Source organism: Macaca mulatta, chromosome 6 (assembly GCF_049350105.2).
Source record: "Macaca mulatta isolate MMU2019108-1 chromosome 6, T2T-MMU8v2.0, whole genome shotgun sequence".
Taxonomy (NCBI): Eukaryota; Metazoa; Chordata; class Mammalia; order Primates; family Cercopithecidae; genus Macaca; species Macaca mulatta.
In genome coordinates, this window is record NC_133411.1 from 21,231,360 (window position 1) to 21,248,227 (window position 16,868).

The following is a 16,868-nucleotide window of genomic DNA, read 5'->3' on the forward strand; positions in this document are numbered from 1 at the left end:
CATAAAAGAGGTGAACTGACTAGAAGAGTAGGCAGTGAGTTTCAAAGTGTGATTTTTAGATAACTTGCTTGAGCTTTTGCATAAGGCATAAAACAGGGAGCCATGGAACAGCCTATATTTGGGTTGGTGGGTGAGAATAATTACACCTTTAGATGTGGTCAAGGGTAAGGTAAGCTGCTTTTGAGATGTTAAGTAGTGGTATCATAGAAGCAGCAAGATTGACAGTTCTGGAAATCTGAGAAGTCATCTAGGTTACATGTTACTCTTTGGGAGTCACTGAGTCCAGGTAATAATTAAAAGCATGTGTGAAAGTACTCAGGAAGAGAGTATAGATGAAGAAAAAATAGAGACGCAAATCATTTAGCTATTAACAACAACAACAACAACAACAACAACAACAATTTAACAGCTTTGTAAAAGCAAAGTCAATGGAAACAAACCAGTCTCAGAGGATGGGGCTAAGGAAGAAAAGTGTGTTTCATTCATATCACATGAAGTTTCCTTAAAGAAGATAAATGAATACATCAGGGACTCAGGCTCTGGGAGTTTAAGGGAGATAAAAATTGAAGAGCATCCATGGATTTAGTGGCACAGAGAAGATGTTTCCATGAAACAGAATCATTTTATTGGAGCAATGAGGCCAGATATCAAGCCGGAGTGGGGAATTTTGTCAAATATAGAGAATAAAATCAAACCATTTTCTGACCAAAACTTAGATGAGTGATCACCTACTAGTCTGTCTATTTCAAGCTTCCCTTTTACCCCATGAATGTTATTCCACATGCAAGTGAAGAAGAAGAGTTTATTTATTTATTTTTCTGCTAATGACCTATTTTATCTTACAAATTCATAGGCAACTGATACTACAGGAAAGATAATGTGTGCATAGAAGAATGATGAAAAACTGCATAAAGGCAGAAAGGTTTGAGCTTAGCCTGAAGAGTAAGTGACATCAAATGAAATGCAGGAGGAAAGAAGGGAAGCTAAAATTGCTCCGTGTCAGAAGTCCCCATAGGAGTGGGTAGGGCTTTCTAACAGGAGAAGTCACTGGCCCATGAGGACAACTCAAAGCAAAGATAGGACACTGAGGCTGAGGAAGCAGTGGGGTCTGGATGATTCTCAAGTGTCCTGAATGCCAGCCAGAGGAGTTAGCCATTTCTTAGAGACTGTGAGGAGCCTTTGAAGCATTTGATCAGGAAAGTGGCAGAAAGAATACGGGTATTTTAAAGAAAATCAATCCCTTCTACCCATCACTGTAGAGAGAAAGAAGGAATCAAGAAAAGTATAGAAAAGAGGTACCGATTTTTTAAAAGCAAAAATTGATATACTGAGTGTGTACACTAGATACTTTTATATTTTATACTAAAAAAGAATCAGGCTCCCATATTAGTCACGATTATAAGAACCTCTAAAAACATGAATAATTTAAGTGAGAGGATAAGATTAATAAATGTAATGCTTTTCATAATCTTTTCTCTGATATATGTTTTTCTCTAAAAAGAAAAACACAAATAAAGCATATATCTTGATGTAACGGTTACCCTTGTGTTTTTTAGAAGGAATTAGTATGTAGGGGTAAAAGAGGAAAGCGAAGAACATATTAAATTTGCAGCAAGAAAGAGTTAGAAACTTCGATCGCAAATGCTGAGTTCCCAAGGTTGTAAATTTTCAGTTCATTTTGACTTTTCCCAGACTCTTTGGTGAAAACAAACAAACAAGTAACAAACTAAACAGTTTTTCTATCACCGCTGCAAACCTGATATGAAATCAGAGAATGGGTATGTATTCATTGCAGTTCAAGAAGATATCACGAGGTTAGGTGCGTGTGCGTGTAAGAATAGAAAGTGGTTCTTCAGAGATGTATGTACTTAGATTAGACATGATTCCACAAGAAAAAAAAAAAGAGAGAGTGATGCTGAGCTAAGATGGAGGGGAGACCTCCACATCCCAGAAGTCTGAAACTCTAGAGAAGCATCTGAAGTAACATATTAAAATGTTCTCTTCTCAATACATGATAAATATGCCACCACTGAGAACTCTTCTGTTCCTCAATTAGGCTAAGAGTGTGCACATTTATGGGATGAGGAAGGAATTGACACTATTACAGGAATAAGAAATAAAGCAAAACTACCTTCATATGCAATGGAATAAGTAAGCTGAAAAACAATACGGAAATGATGTGATTCTTTTAGCTTCTATCAAATATAATTCTCCAAAAAATGAGACCATTACGATCATAGAGCAGATAGTGTGCTTGTATTGACGTTATTTAGCTCAAAAAGGAAACTAAAATAGCTTAGGCATCTATTTTGTTTCCTTTTTGAGATGCAAAATAAGATGGAGTGACATAGTCAATTGGGGGAAATGGTGTTGTAGGATACATGTGTGTTGTTTGATACAAAATTTAATAGTGTCCTATATACAGTGGGCTAAAAATAGCATAACCTTTACTATCTTTTACTGCTGAAGGAAAAAAAAAACCATCCTATGGTATGCATTTACAGTAATGTAAATCTCTGGGCCTAAATCAACTGTATAAAGTTATATACTCTCCCCAGAGTCATGAGACACCCTCTATACTCCCAGTAAAAGAAAAAAAAATGCAATTAGCATGACATCATTAGGTCAGGTAGTCAATTGTTTGCTTATTTTTATGTTTGGACCTATCTGTCTATATACACACATAAGTATGTGGATATATAAATGCATACACACTAGTAAATTGTATACATATTTATATTGCACATATATGTGTATATTCACTCTTTTACATATATGTTTGTGTGACTGTATATGTATATATCCACACACTACTAAATTTTTGGCTTTTAGTGAATGCGATTATTGATTGTAAAAGTACTGAGAAATATGAATTTCTAGTAAGATAAAAGAATCAAATAATCAAAGCCATTTGAATTTTATGCATTTTGAGCACCTAGCAATACTGGCTTCTTTAGGGCCCAGGAATCAATCACTATTTGCCAAAGGAAACAAAATGAAACAAGTCAATAGTTTCATAAGAGCTGGAGACAATGCCTCTAGAAAGAAATGCACAAATACAAAAAAAAAAAAAAAAAAAAAAAAAAAAAAAAATTCTGCCAAAAATTTGTAATATAATAGTAGAAGGAAGGTGTTAACATTTTTTTGTGGTGATACTACCAAAATAGTGTTTTTCCAACTATTAATCTTAATTACTTTACTGCATCCCCGAGGGAAAGAATTAACCTTACTAAATGTCCTATGTGATAGAGTTCCATAAAGAAAGAATTATTTGTGCTTAACACCCTCTTAGAAAATAAGCGGTGTGAGGGAGTTTTGATGTTGCACTAAAACATACTGCTATCTTTTAAGAAATATATGAAAAATGGCATTTTTTTTTTGCCTGAATCTGTCTTTGCTTTCTTAGTCTAAACTTTAGAGAGTCTTCTATTAATTTGCTTTTGAAAGACAGTGCTGTCTTCTACTACTCCTTCCCAGTTCATTTCTCAGTTGTCTTTCTTTTCTTCAAGTTCTTCCCTCATTAGCAATTTACATTCTTTCTTCTGTTGGCAAAGTTCGATAGCTCAGTCTGCTTTGCTTTTATATTTCACCCTTGAACAAGGTGGGGGTTGAGGCGCCAACCCCTACACAGTCAAAAATCCTAATATAACTTTTGACTTTCCAAAACTTAAGTACTAACAGCCTACTGTTGACTGGAAAACTTCCTGATAATTTAACCAGTAAATTAACACATTTTTGAATGCTATATATTTCTATACTGTATTTGTACAATAAAGTAAGCTATTGAAAAAAGATGTTAATGAGAAAATCACAAGGAAAAGAAAATTCATTTACAGTATTGTAGTGAATTTATAACATACATTTATATCATTGTTTACAAGATAAATCATCCATCTGAAATGGCAGGCAACATAGAGAGATGGATAGGTGTTTTTTTTTTTTCTTTTAATTTCCTTTATGTTTTGTTTTTCTAATTTTCTATTTGTATATATGTTTATTAAAGGAGGCAACACTTACTAAATGCCTGGTCCAACAACCAGATCATAGTTAGGATTCAATAAACAGGTCTTTTCTAATTAATATATTAACAGAACATATTGCTGGACTCTAAAAATTACTCCTTCCCTTATTTTAAAGTTATGTACTAATACTCAGATGTATTCATGTCAAATCTTTAAGTGGCTCCGGTCATTATTGAAGGATTCTAGAATTCCCTCTGTCTCACACCTCAAAGTAGCTTTCTAACCGATCTTTCTGCTTTCACCTTGTCCCCTTCCACTGTCTAATCTTAACACAGAAGCCAAAGGGATCCTTTACCAGAAATCAGATTCTATCCTTCCTCAGCTTGCAACTATCAAGAGCCACACGTCCTTTATGCCAGCCCATAGAGAACTGTAAGATCAGGCCTCTAGTTACTTCTCTGACCTCCTGTCTTACTAGTTTCCTCAAAAGCTCCATGCTCACCACTCAGTCTTTTCCCCTTAGGCACAACTGTAGCTATTCTTCTGCAAGAAAGCTTCCAATATCCACACAATATCCAAGATTATGCTCTCTTCTCATCCCAGTTCTTGCTTAATTCCCGCCTTCTCCGTGAGACATCACTTGATCTTGATATTGAAGACTACAGCCTGTGGATCCACAGTCACACCAAAACCCAACTTCATCCTCCTCTTCCTTCTCCACATTTTTTAACCTGCACATCTCTATTGCCTTCAATATCTCGTTTGCATTTCATTCTCTGTGTCTCTCAGCTACAGCATAAGATCTGTGACCTGTGAATGCAGCAATTGGGCCCCATATGTCATTGAGGTAGTCCAAGTCTCTGCAATAATGCCTGAAATTTAGTAGATACACAATAGTGTTTTATTTTTAAAATTGGAATTTGACATTTCTTCTTATTTTTTTTTCTGCTAAGTTCTAGCAATTATTCAAGTCTGTGAAGGGCATTTAATTTTTTGATCGTCTCACCCAACATATAAAATAAATGTAGTTACTTTGGTTAACTCGGATATTTATAAATAAGGCTTCAACAACATTTGCTGCTAAGATTCTGTTTTACACAGTTAAGGCCAATTAAGGAGCTGTGGAACATGCCCCCATTAATTAAGATGTCACTGATTTCTTAAGCATTTTTGCAAACATACCATTAAAATGATGATACATTAAAACATTGATGCAATCTACATTTCTTTAAACTGTCCTCAAATTATTTTGAAAAAATCTGTTAACTGCATGTTTGACCTCAACATATATCATGTCTAAATATTAACTTCACTTTACTAGTTTCATGATAGTATATTTTTGTAAATGAGTTCACTCTGAGAAAAGTGACTTCTAAAAATTATTTTCTAAGAACTCAAAAATTATGGATTTTTTTAAAAAGGAAAACATTTAATGTATAGTAAACAGAATCCGTTTAACCATTGGGGGATCTTTTGTGTCAAATGTTATTCTGGGCTTTCTTACGTTCTCCTCCTACTCTCGATTTTTTCTTTCCCCCCCCTTTTTTTTTCTTTTCTGAGCAGTGAAGGTTTTAGAGTCATATTTGCATGTTTTTTGAGAACCATGGTCCTGAAGGTTTAAACTACTTTTAGCAACTAGGGATGTTAGTTTCCTGCAATATATTCTAAAAGAGTAGCAAATACTCTATATTAAGAGTAAAACTGCCTGGTTTTGCATTTTTGTGTCCCTGCTTAATGTGTCCCTGAGATGTAGAAAGCATTGTTTCCAGTCTCTTAGGTACAACTTCGTCTATACAAAGATAGCAAGTGGTATTCATTCTGTGTATCTCTCACGGGTCAACAAGAGCTAATGGATACAGATGCACAGTAATACACATCATATTAAGGCAAGAACCTATTGTGAACTCTTCAAAGGTAGAGCATTGCATTATTTATTGTCACATTTCCTCAGTAACTAGAAGAGTGTTTTGAAAGTTGATACTCTAAAAACACGTGCTGAGCTAGATTGCATAACATAATGTGGTCAAAAATTCCATTTTTATTATTTAGCTCCTTGATGCAGCACAACAAATTTGAATTATACCTCCATGACAGGTAAGTAGTAATAAATCTTTATTGGGCAAATACCAATAAATCCCTGGGTAGCTGAAGGAGAGACGTGAGATGTGGGAGATGAGTAAGGTAACCTCTGTCTTCAGGAACTCATCATTCTTTCCTAGCAATATTGCTTAGAAAACTGGGCAATATTATAATTCTCTAAAATATATGTCTCTTAATGTTTTAGTATTTCAGGTGATCTTTCAGGAAAAGTGAATTTTATGTACTGATCAACACTTATGTACATCCTGTGCCACAAATATACTCTGTCAAATTATGTCAGCATCAGCCTTAATCTCTGACTTTAAATAGGGTAACTTTGAAAAATGAAGAACTTCCAACAGGACAACAATTTGACTGTTGCAAGTTAATCCACTTCAAGATAATGTGAACACACATTTATCTAAAAAATGTATTAGCATTTTACTGATTGAATTTAATCGCACTCCATCATCAGACTTAATTATTTCATATATAAGAAATAATGCTTCAAAAGTTATCATACATAGGACTTTTGGAAAAATCCAGGGAACATAAAACATTCCACAACAATTTCTCTGAAAACAAATAAACGTAATTCATCATGACATCATGACATGTGCTAAGGTCGCATTGTAATATTTTAAGTTCCATGGACATATTAATGCAGAAATCACATTTGTTCAGTAGTACATTAATAGTGGCACCATGTCCTTCAACAAAAATGAACGGCAATAATTCTAGTAGATACTGGATAAAGAAATACTTACAATTAAATGCTATGAGAGGTATATTTTATAGCTACTTTATTAAAATTCCATTTCGAAAAAATGGCAAGAGATCTCAAAAGCATGAAGTTGTGATATTGTGATATAATAATAAAGACATATTTAGTCATCATCTCTAGTTTCTAACACACTTTCCTTCTAAAACTCTCGGAATTTCACCTCTGAATGATAAAGGTGATAAGGGTATCTTTTATAATTTATAAGAAACCTCTTTCCTGCACATCCCGGTTTATGCTAATGAGATGTCTGGTGGGTAAAAAACCTAGAGATAGCTTTAGATTGAGGACTGGTTGCCAGAGGAACCAAACATATGACCAGAAGATTAGAACGTTCAGCCCCACTCAGATTGGAAATGGTTGAGTGGCTGGCAATTGAGTAAATCACTAATGGTTAGTGATTTAATCAACTGTAACTATGTAACAGAACCCCCATAGAAAGCCCTAACTGAAAGGGTTCAAAGATATTCCAGGTTGGTGAATGCATCAATGTACCAGGAGGGTGCTGCACCCCCACTACACAGACTCGCAAGTGCCTGTGCTCAGATCCCAGTCAGGCCTGCTCTGTGTCCCTCTTCATCTGGCTGTTCATTTGTAGCACTCATGATATTATAATTCTTATTATATTTATATAAATAGGTCAATGTAAATTAAATATTTCTTTCAGTTCTGTGAATGGTTATAGCAAACTATTGAGCTTGAGGAATAGGCTGTAGGAACTCCCAATCTGTAACCAGGTGGGACAGCTGGATACCAGTTATCTGAAGTTTGGAGCAGTTTTGTGGGCTAAGCCCATAACCTGTGGGATCTGTGCTAATATTGAGTAGCTACTATCAGAATCAAATTAAATTGTGGGACATTCAGTTTATATTTGCAAAGGATTGGAGAATTGCTGATGTGGAAAACCTACACATTTGATATCAGAAACATGGTAACTTGAAATAAACTATAAGGGTAGTAGATATGGAATTTGTCTTTATAGTAGAGGACCAGTTATACTATTTAATGTTTTACAGATATCAACTGATTTGATGGAAGAAATAACAGTCATTTCTACTTTGAATATGTGATGAAATTTCAATTCAATGTGAGCAAACAAATGATGGTGATAATATAATGATAAAGAGAAGGGGATTGTTACATAGTATGGACACACAATTGGCTTTCTGCATTAGGGTTTTTCATATACAAATAAAAAAAGTTGAAAGAAGAGCCAGTACTGCAAAAGACCAACGATATTAAAGTGTCATATCTATGTTAATTCTCTTCTCCTTTGTACTATATCTAGATAGTAGTCACTTCTATACTATAAAGGAAGAACAAGGCCTAATAAATTGCAAAATCTGCATTAATAGATCACTTCATGGCTCAATTTTTATCTTTCAGGAACATGTTACAGTAGTAGCAGACATAACATTAGGAAATATTATTTTTGAATCCTATAATATTTTCAGTACTATAACATTATTTTGTTAAAACCTAGTTAAAATCTTGCTGTCTTTGACATTTCAAAGTTATAATTCATATCTTAAAGAAAATCCTATTTTGACTTTATTATATAATTTAGACATTCGAAATTAACAAGTAAACCAATCATTTAATTTGAACCATTCTAAATAATCAATAACAGAAACAGATGTTAATTCATTGGGAATAACATAGGAACAAGTAGGACTTGAAAACTGGATATGAATAGAGAACAGTTTTGGCCCAAGCTATGCAGTTACTGTCATTGCTGTCACTACCATCAGTTCCTTTAGAATCACCAATTATCCGATCTACATTCCTACAAAAGGATGTTTATTAAATGACACAGATTAGACAAGATGTTTAACCTCACTTTTTTCTTTTCTTTTTTTTTTTGAGACGGAGTCTTGCCCTGTCTCCCAGTCTGGAGCACAATGGTGCAATCTCGGCTCACTGCAACCTCCGCCTCCCAATTTCAAACGATTCTCCTGCCTCATCCTTCCGAGTAGTTGGGATTACAGGTGCCCACCATCACACCCAACTAATTTTTGTATTTTTAGTAGAGACAGGGTTTCACCATGTTGGCCAGGCTGGTCTCGAGCTCCTGACCTTGTGACCCACCAGCCTTGGTCTCCCAAAGTGCTGGGATTACAGGTGGGAGCCACCATGCTCAGCCCCATTTAACCTTACTTTTCTCATCTCTGAAGTTTAAGGGTAGAAGACAAAGGAAGCATAATATATATGCACACCCACAAGCGTACACACACACACACACATCACCACAGGGGGATTGAGTACATAATAAAAATATCATTTCCAAGCAATGAGGGAAAGATGAGTCATTCGAAAAATAGTATTGTGATACTTGGTTAGTCATGTAGGAAAAAATAAAATTAGATTACTATCTCAACCATGATACGAAAATAATTTCTGGAAAGACCAAAAAGCTAGACACAAAAAAAAATGCACTTGAGGAAACAATAGAACAAACTTTTTGTCCCTTAAAGTCAGAAAAAAAATTCTAATTATGAACTGGATGTGACAAATTAAAAGACTGATAAATCTGATTATATAAATTTCATAAATTCACATTAAAAACAACAAAACAAAGCCAAAATTAAAGACATAATGGAGAAGTATCTGTAACTCATATCAAAGTCAATTGTTAATTATCTTGAAAAGTATAAATCCTGCAAAAATGAGGAAAATTTCAAATCCCAGTATAAAAATGAGACAGGTATGTTAAGATTTTACCAATAATGAAGCACAAAATCTTTAAAAGGGGTATGCAACATCAGTCATAAGTAGAAAAGTTCAAAATTGGCATATTTTTCACTTGATAAATTAGTAAAGATAATTTTTAAAACTATGTTGATAATCAAGTATGAAGAGAGAAATTGTGATAATTTCCCAGTTTTAATTTCTAATCTAATAAATATCAACAGATATAACCCATATAACCAAAGGCTAACTCGATTTTTTTTTAAGTATAAAGGATTCTAAATCGAAAACCTTTGAAAACTTCTGGCCTAGAGGGAGGTCTGTCACATGTCTCTTTGGTTTTAGCAATGGAGAAAGTTAATACCAACATCAGATCATTTCTGAGAATGTGAAGGTGGAGGGGTTGGAAGATGGAAGTATTGCTGAATTAACAGTTTCATGAATTGATTTTTCTCTCAGTCAGTTGTCAAAACGAATCTGTTTGCAAGGAGACTGAATGTTTTCATTTGAGCAATTAATCTAATCCCTCTAATATAAAATAACTGCCAGTGATAATAATTAATAGAGGAGTATAAACAAAACCATTTCTTGTTTTATACATGTTTCTGCTTTAGCTAGGTGAACTGAAGCAATATTAATATATTTATCCATCAAGTTGTGAAATGGTTAAATTAACTTAAAATTACTACAAAATAGTGCTTTTGAAAAAATGATCAAAATGTTCACAAATCGTAAATATAGGAGCATGAAACTTATTTCACCAAAAGAATATTGTGGATATTACAAGAGATCAAGCCTGTCACATAAGCGTCAAATAATATCATGCAGCTTAATATAATATTTTTGATCCTGTCAGATTTATATTTTTGACATGAAAATCAACCCAAACCTCCTTTCTCTATCTGCTGTTAACAAGATCTTTGTTGGCTTGTGACAGAAAAAATGTAAAATCACTGAGCTGCTATGTACTTGGGTGAATTTACTTTTAATCTTTTTTCTATACCTGGGAATTGTTCTTTCATCCCTGGACATTCGTTTAAACTCTCTGTGTTTAATTTTACTAGCCTTTGAGACATTTATTTTTCCACTATTCTCCTGGAGAACACATGAATAATTATTGAAGAATAAAATAATTGAACAAGAAAAATCATACATCATCTTCTTGGTAGCATACTCAAGATGCTCCTGCATTTCGACCTATTTTTGGAGGAAGGGAAGGAAATCGACCTACCTGAAAACAAATTATATATTAGTATAATATCTCCTCTCCAATATCCTTTTTAAAAATTTAGATTCAATGGCATTTTTAATTTGAATTCTGTGACCATCCTCTAATGATAAAGTGACGTCTCTGTACCATCTATTTCTATCTGGTCGGTCCTGTGGTTTCTTCGAGTAATAGGGTACATTAAAAATGAGCTGTGTCTTTGAGTCCTGAGACATCATGTAAACCCTACTGCTGTCATGTTGTAAGGATGCCCAAGACACATGAAGCTCTTTAATTGACAGGCACATCCAAGCCCAGTTTTCAAACTATCTCAGCCCCAAACCTAGATATGTGAATGATGAAGCCTCCAGATGATTTCAGCAGCCAACCAATTAGATAACCCTGAACTTTTTACATTTTTTCCTTATAAGGCTCCAGAAACCATGAAACAGACACAAGTTATCCTCTCTGAGCCCTGTCTGATTTCTTCATCCACAGAAACTTATAAGCATAAAAATAAAAGTTGTTGCTTGATACCGGTAAGTATGGAGTGGTTTGTTACACATCGATAGACATCTGGAAGATATCATTTCCATTAACTATCTTTGTCATTTACCTACGGATTTAATTTCCTTTTCCTTTCTTAACGCACCTCCAATATCACACGTGTAGCAGAAAAAAATGCAGAGACTCTGATTCTACACTCTGGCACCTAATTAAAATATAAGAATACATCCTTATGGAGCAGTCATGGAGAAGCTGAAAAGTCTCTCCTCCTTATATTTCTTATCATCATATCTGTAACTCAGGACAAACAACTGAGCTAAATAATATATAAACAGACAATGCGGTTATTTGTAAAGCCCTAAACATTGTGCTCAAAGCCCTTTCAAACATCTGCAGCCAAACTTAAAGGATTTCCTATTATATCAAAATGTACTCTTCTCAAAAAGATAGCTTGTGGAAGATTCATATTTAGGCTGCAGAAATTCTGACAACTGCCTAAAGCTGTTGTTCACCTCTTGCGGAAAAGTGGCTGCAGATCAAGTGCCACCCCATCCCCCGGTGAGATGCAGCAACCACAGGAGCTGTATTGTGTGAGGAAAAGGCAAGAAGAGTGTGTGTTGTAGTGAAACTATGAGACAGTTACTTTCTTGGAAGCATTGTCATAGCTGGCTTACATGTTATTGCATGGAATATAACTCATACAATGAGTAAAGCTACAAATATCAGAGTTTTCAGCTATGAATGCATCATAAACACATTTTGAAACAAAAAATATATTCAGTTGAAAAGGGCAACAATTATAGGAGAGGTAAGCTTCAAGAGTCATGCTCCTTTGGCACAGAAATCCTGTTCCTAAATCAACAATGCATCGTGCAGTCTGTCCTCTCCAATCCTACTCAGTGCCACTCTTTATTTTTTTAAGATATTCTTTTGCATTACTTTTTATTTTTCTTTAGCTTTTTTTAAACAATAGGACTTTGGCCAGTTGCGGTGGCTCACGCCTATAATCCCAGCACTTCGCGAGGCTGAGGCGGGCGAATCACCTGAGGTCAGGAGATCAAGACCAGCCTGGTCAACATGGCAAAACCCCACCTCTGGGGTTTAGTTGCAAGTGGTGGCAGGTGCCTGTAATCCCAGCTACTCCGGAGGTGGAGATTGGGGGATCACTTGAGCCTGGGAGACGGTGATTGCAGTGAGCCCAGATCACGCCACTGCACTCCAGCCTGGGCAACAGAGCAAGACTGTCTCAAAACAAACAAACAAACAAACAAAACAATAGGACTTTAAATTTTGACTGATAGGTCATTAGGAAACATTTCATACAAGGTAAAAAGCCAGTGAATTCTATGAAGTAGAAAGGTCATGTGAATGGTGGCACCTGGCTGAGTATAAGAACACACAGCAGAGGTGACCAAGGAGAACTGGGGAGCCCAGGAAGCACCCATGAGCGTGCAAACAGAACAGCTCCTCAGATGGAATTCAGCTTCAATGTCCCGTGTCCTCTTCTCTATTGGACAAAGTGGCATTTAAAATACAATTGATCCTTGAACAAGGTGGGGGTTGGGGTACCTATGCTAAGTTATCAAATTTCCACATATAACTTTGCATTCCCCAGAAACTTAGCGACTGATAATCTACTGTGAACCAGTAGCATAAACAGTCAGAGAAGACCTATTTTATGTGTTATATGTAATATATGCTATATTCTTGCAATAAAGCTAGGTAAAGAAAATATTAAGAAAATCATAAGGAAGAGAAGACACATGTACAGTACTGTCCTGCATTTATTAATATGGTAAGTTTACATCACCTGTTTACAAAATGTGTCTTCCTGAAGAGGCAGGCACCCACAGCTGCAGACCTCAAGCTACAGTACATATTAAGCAATTCATATAAGTTTTTCTTGTAATGTGAGGGCTTTGTTTCTGGAAGTACTTCCAGGATCGTTAGTGGCACTCCATGTGGGCCTTAGGGTATTATCCAAGGTTTATGGTATTGAGTAAAAATGATTTAAAGAACGCAAGAGATCACTTTTTACTGTGATCCACAATTTATTGGTGAGACGAACTCATCACGTGGGGATGATTAGTATGACACTGCATTTTATTTATTTATTTATTTATTTATTTTAAGAGAGAGTCTCACTCTGTCACCCAGGCTGGAGTGCAGTGGCCCGATCTCAGCTCACTGCAACCTCTGCCTCCAGGGTTCAAGCAATTCTCTGCCTCAGCCTCCTGAGTAGCTGGGATTACAGGTGCCCCTGCCCCCAAGCCTGGTTAATTTTTGTATGTTTAGTACAAACAAAGTTTCACCATCCTGGACAGGCTGGTCTTGAACTCCTGACCTTGTGATCTACCCACTTCACCCTCCTATCACACTGTATTTTAAGTGCATACTCACAACAATTGAGCTCACTGAAATAAGTAACAGAAAGTGGATCTGAAATTACTACAGTAGTATAGTATGTACTATCATTACTTTTATGCAGTTATGATTTAATTCTGTATCTTTACATTTGTTGATTCAACTGGGAATGGCACCACATATGGTCTGTGTGTGCATAAGTTTTGATAAACTTTAACTTTTAGAATAGATTCGTGTTTATTTTATAGTAGCAAATAATAAAATGGAATAGGATCAACTTTTTTTATTCATGACATATCAAGTTTAAAAATATTTTTAAGGTACTTCTAAGCTACGTGGCTCATCTGCAAATGATTTTCAAATTGTTGCAAATCTCTAAACATTTATTCCATGTATTTATTGAAAAAAATTGCATATAAGTTGACCACACAGTTCAAACCTATGTTGTTTGATCTTTCACCAACATAGGATATTCATTGAAGTTTGAAGGAGCTTTAGAGGCTTAATAAATCACTGATTTTAATTTCACTGGTAATATACTTGAAATACTTTTAAAACTATAAAACAAATAAAATGTCAAGTATGTTTTATAACAACTTTCAACACATCAGCAACCATCAGCTCATTGTATTATCCAGTTAACCAACTTTTGTACAGACCTCAGGGCAAAGGTGTTTCTATCTGAATTTGCTAAGTGAGTTCTTAAAACAGGGACTACATGTATTTACTCATCTTTGGCAATCAAAATATTCTCAATATTGTAAAAAGAAAGTGAAACAAAACAAAACAAGACTGAAGTTCATATAAGGCTAACATTTTGATTAGTAAATTCCAGTATTTAATTTCCATATCAATCAAAACAGCTTCATCTTTCTAACTAAATAATATAATATATATTACAGGTAATAAAATTGACTCTCAAGTATAATTTCCTGGTTTTGATTTATTTTTCATTAGATAGTCTACAAATGATTTGGCAAGCCATGAAGTTTTCTTCTGCTACCCAAATACAAATCAGTGTTTCAATTTCCAATTTTGTTTTTTTTCTGAAAAGCTATGCCTAGAAACTTCACAATTTCATGCCTAGAAATAAAACTTATATATTTATATAGATATAAATATGTATATGGATATAAATATATAACTTGTATTTTCAGGATAGAAAAGGTTTGCATAAGAGTATACCTCAATGAAGGAGACAAATAGTGAAACCATAGCCTAATTAAACACTGTCATTTATAAAGAAAAAATAAGCATTAAAGAATTGCCACAGAACTGTTTTAGTCACTTGCCTTACTGAGGTCTTGACAGTGTCGAGAATTTTTACATTAAGTACCTCTTGTTTTATGACTTCTTTTAATTATATTTATAATAGTAATACTAGATAACGTTTATTGGGTGCTTACAATATGGTCAATAACTTTGAAGGGTTTGAGATTTTATCTTGCTTGTATGCTATGCTAACCTGCTCATAAAGTGTTAGAAATGGTGGCACAAGACAGGAGATGACATTCAGAGAGCAAGGACATCATTACTCAGGACACAGCAGGCGGCATGAGCTTCTTACATGTTTGGGTGAGAATAAATTAACTCATTTCATTCTCACAATACTCTATGAGGTAGTTTTGACTCTTGCCCTCACTTAAAAGATGAGGTTAAGTAACTTGCCAAATTCAAAAGCTACAAAGCATCAGAAATTGATCTCAAAAGTCTCCAACTTCAGATACCGAACTCTTAATGATCATACTGTACTGACTTTTTAAATGTATATAGGCAGTACCTTAATAATAATGTATTTCCTTTAATAACAAAGATGTATGATGCTGAAATAAAGCATGAAAGCACACATATATAAATTATGATGTATATTATTTTAGCAAAATGGTATTTTTATGAATGTTACTGCAGGTCAGCTATTTTCTAATGTAGACATGTGATTTTTTTAGAGATTTTATATAAAAATATTTCATTCCTTAAAGAAAAAGTTATCAATCTAATGCGTGTCAGAAAAGCCTGAGAAATGTGGTCTCAGTTTATTCTCAGAATACCAAACAACCAATATGATGTTACATTTATTCATTTAGGGAGCTTGCCAGTAAATTGCACTCTCTGTTCTGACAGACCCTGGAGATGGCATAAGCCTCTTCCAAATTTTGCTTCATTGTGATTCTGAGTCTTTAAATAGAGAATGTGGCTGCTAAGCCTACAAGAGATTCCATGTCTATTAAATGCATTCTATCTTGTTGTGTTTATTTGAGGTAAATCTATTAGTTTACAAAACTTGCTCTTTGGTCATGCAGAGCTCTGAAAAACGCAGCCTGCCCGGGCTTCCTCCTGATTCATTGTCATGGAGAAGCTCAAACAAGAACCAGACACTGTGAGGACAAAAGATCCCTCAAATTACCTGCAGAGAGTCGCCCTGGCTTTCAATGGCTGCAGTCCAAAGACACTTAGACCAAATTAAATTGTGCCAAAACATTTAAAAGCAATGTTATTAAAACAGAATTCAGCTCAATATGCTGCTCAGCCACATGTTATTAGTATTTTTTGTACTAGAAACTACTGACATAAATGAATTAATGTTTGCTAACACTTAAAACAAGGCCTGGCACACAGAAAGCATGATACAAAAACTATGTGAGACTTTGCTAAACAAAATAAAAGATGGGAATCCTACACATGGTCAAGATGACTTACTTTTGTATTTGATTTAGAAATCACCAAAAAGGTATATATTTCACTTGGAAGAAATAAATAATCATCCTGAGAATTCTATCAGAACATGGAATGTAGCATGTATATCCATACATGCCACACAGTACAGGAATGTAGCATGCATATCCATACAGGATACACAATACTCCTGTGTGAACTTTAGAATGTGTTAAAAGAAAGAAATGAACAAAGGGCTAAGAGTAGCAAAAGAGATCAGAACACTGGGAGGATCAGCAGGAATGAACCTGGGAAGAAAACAGTACAGAGTCTGTATTGCAGTGAATCATCAGCTGAATTTAAACCTTGACCCTCAGGATCTCTGAATAAATGCACTGGCTGCATAGTGGGGCTCAGGTACTGCTAAACTCTTCACATATGTTATCTTATTTAGTCCCTACAACAGTCTTATAGACGAGGACTAGTAATATCCCATTTTACAGATGAAGAAATTTAGTCAGAGGCAGTCCTGGAGACTGGGTGGGAAGAGACCTAAATCATTTCTATTTTATTGTTTTTCAGATTTTGGCCACCCATACAAGTCATTTTCATCCTTAATTACATAATG

General features: G+C 34.9%; 1 protein-coding gene across 20 annotated transcripts in view; it reads right to left on the minus strand.

The window, feature by feature from the left end:
- The window catches only part of CDH18 (cadherin 18), a 1,124,701-nt gene that overhangs the window by 432,297 nt on the left and 675,536 nt on the right, over positions 1-16,868 (minus strand). The gene's annotated exons all lie outside the window — the stretch shown is intronic.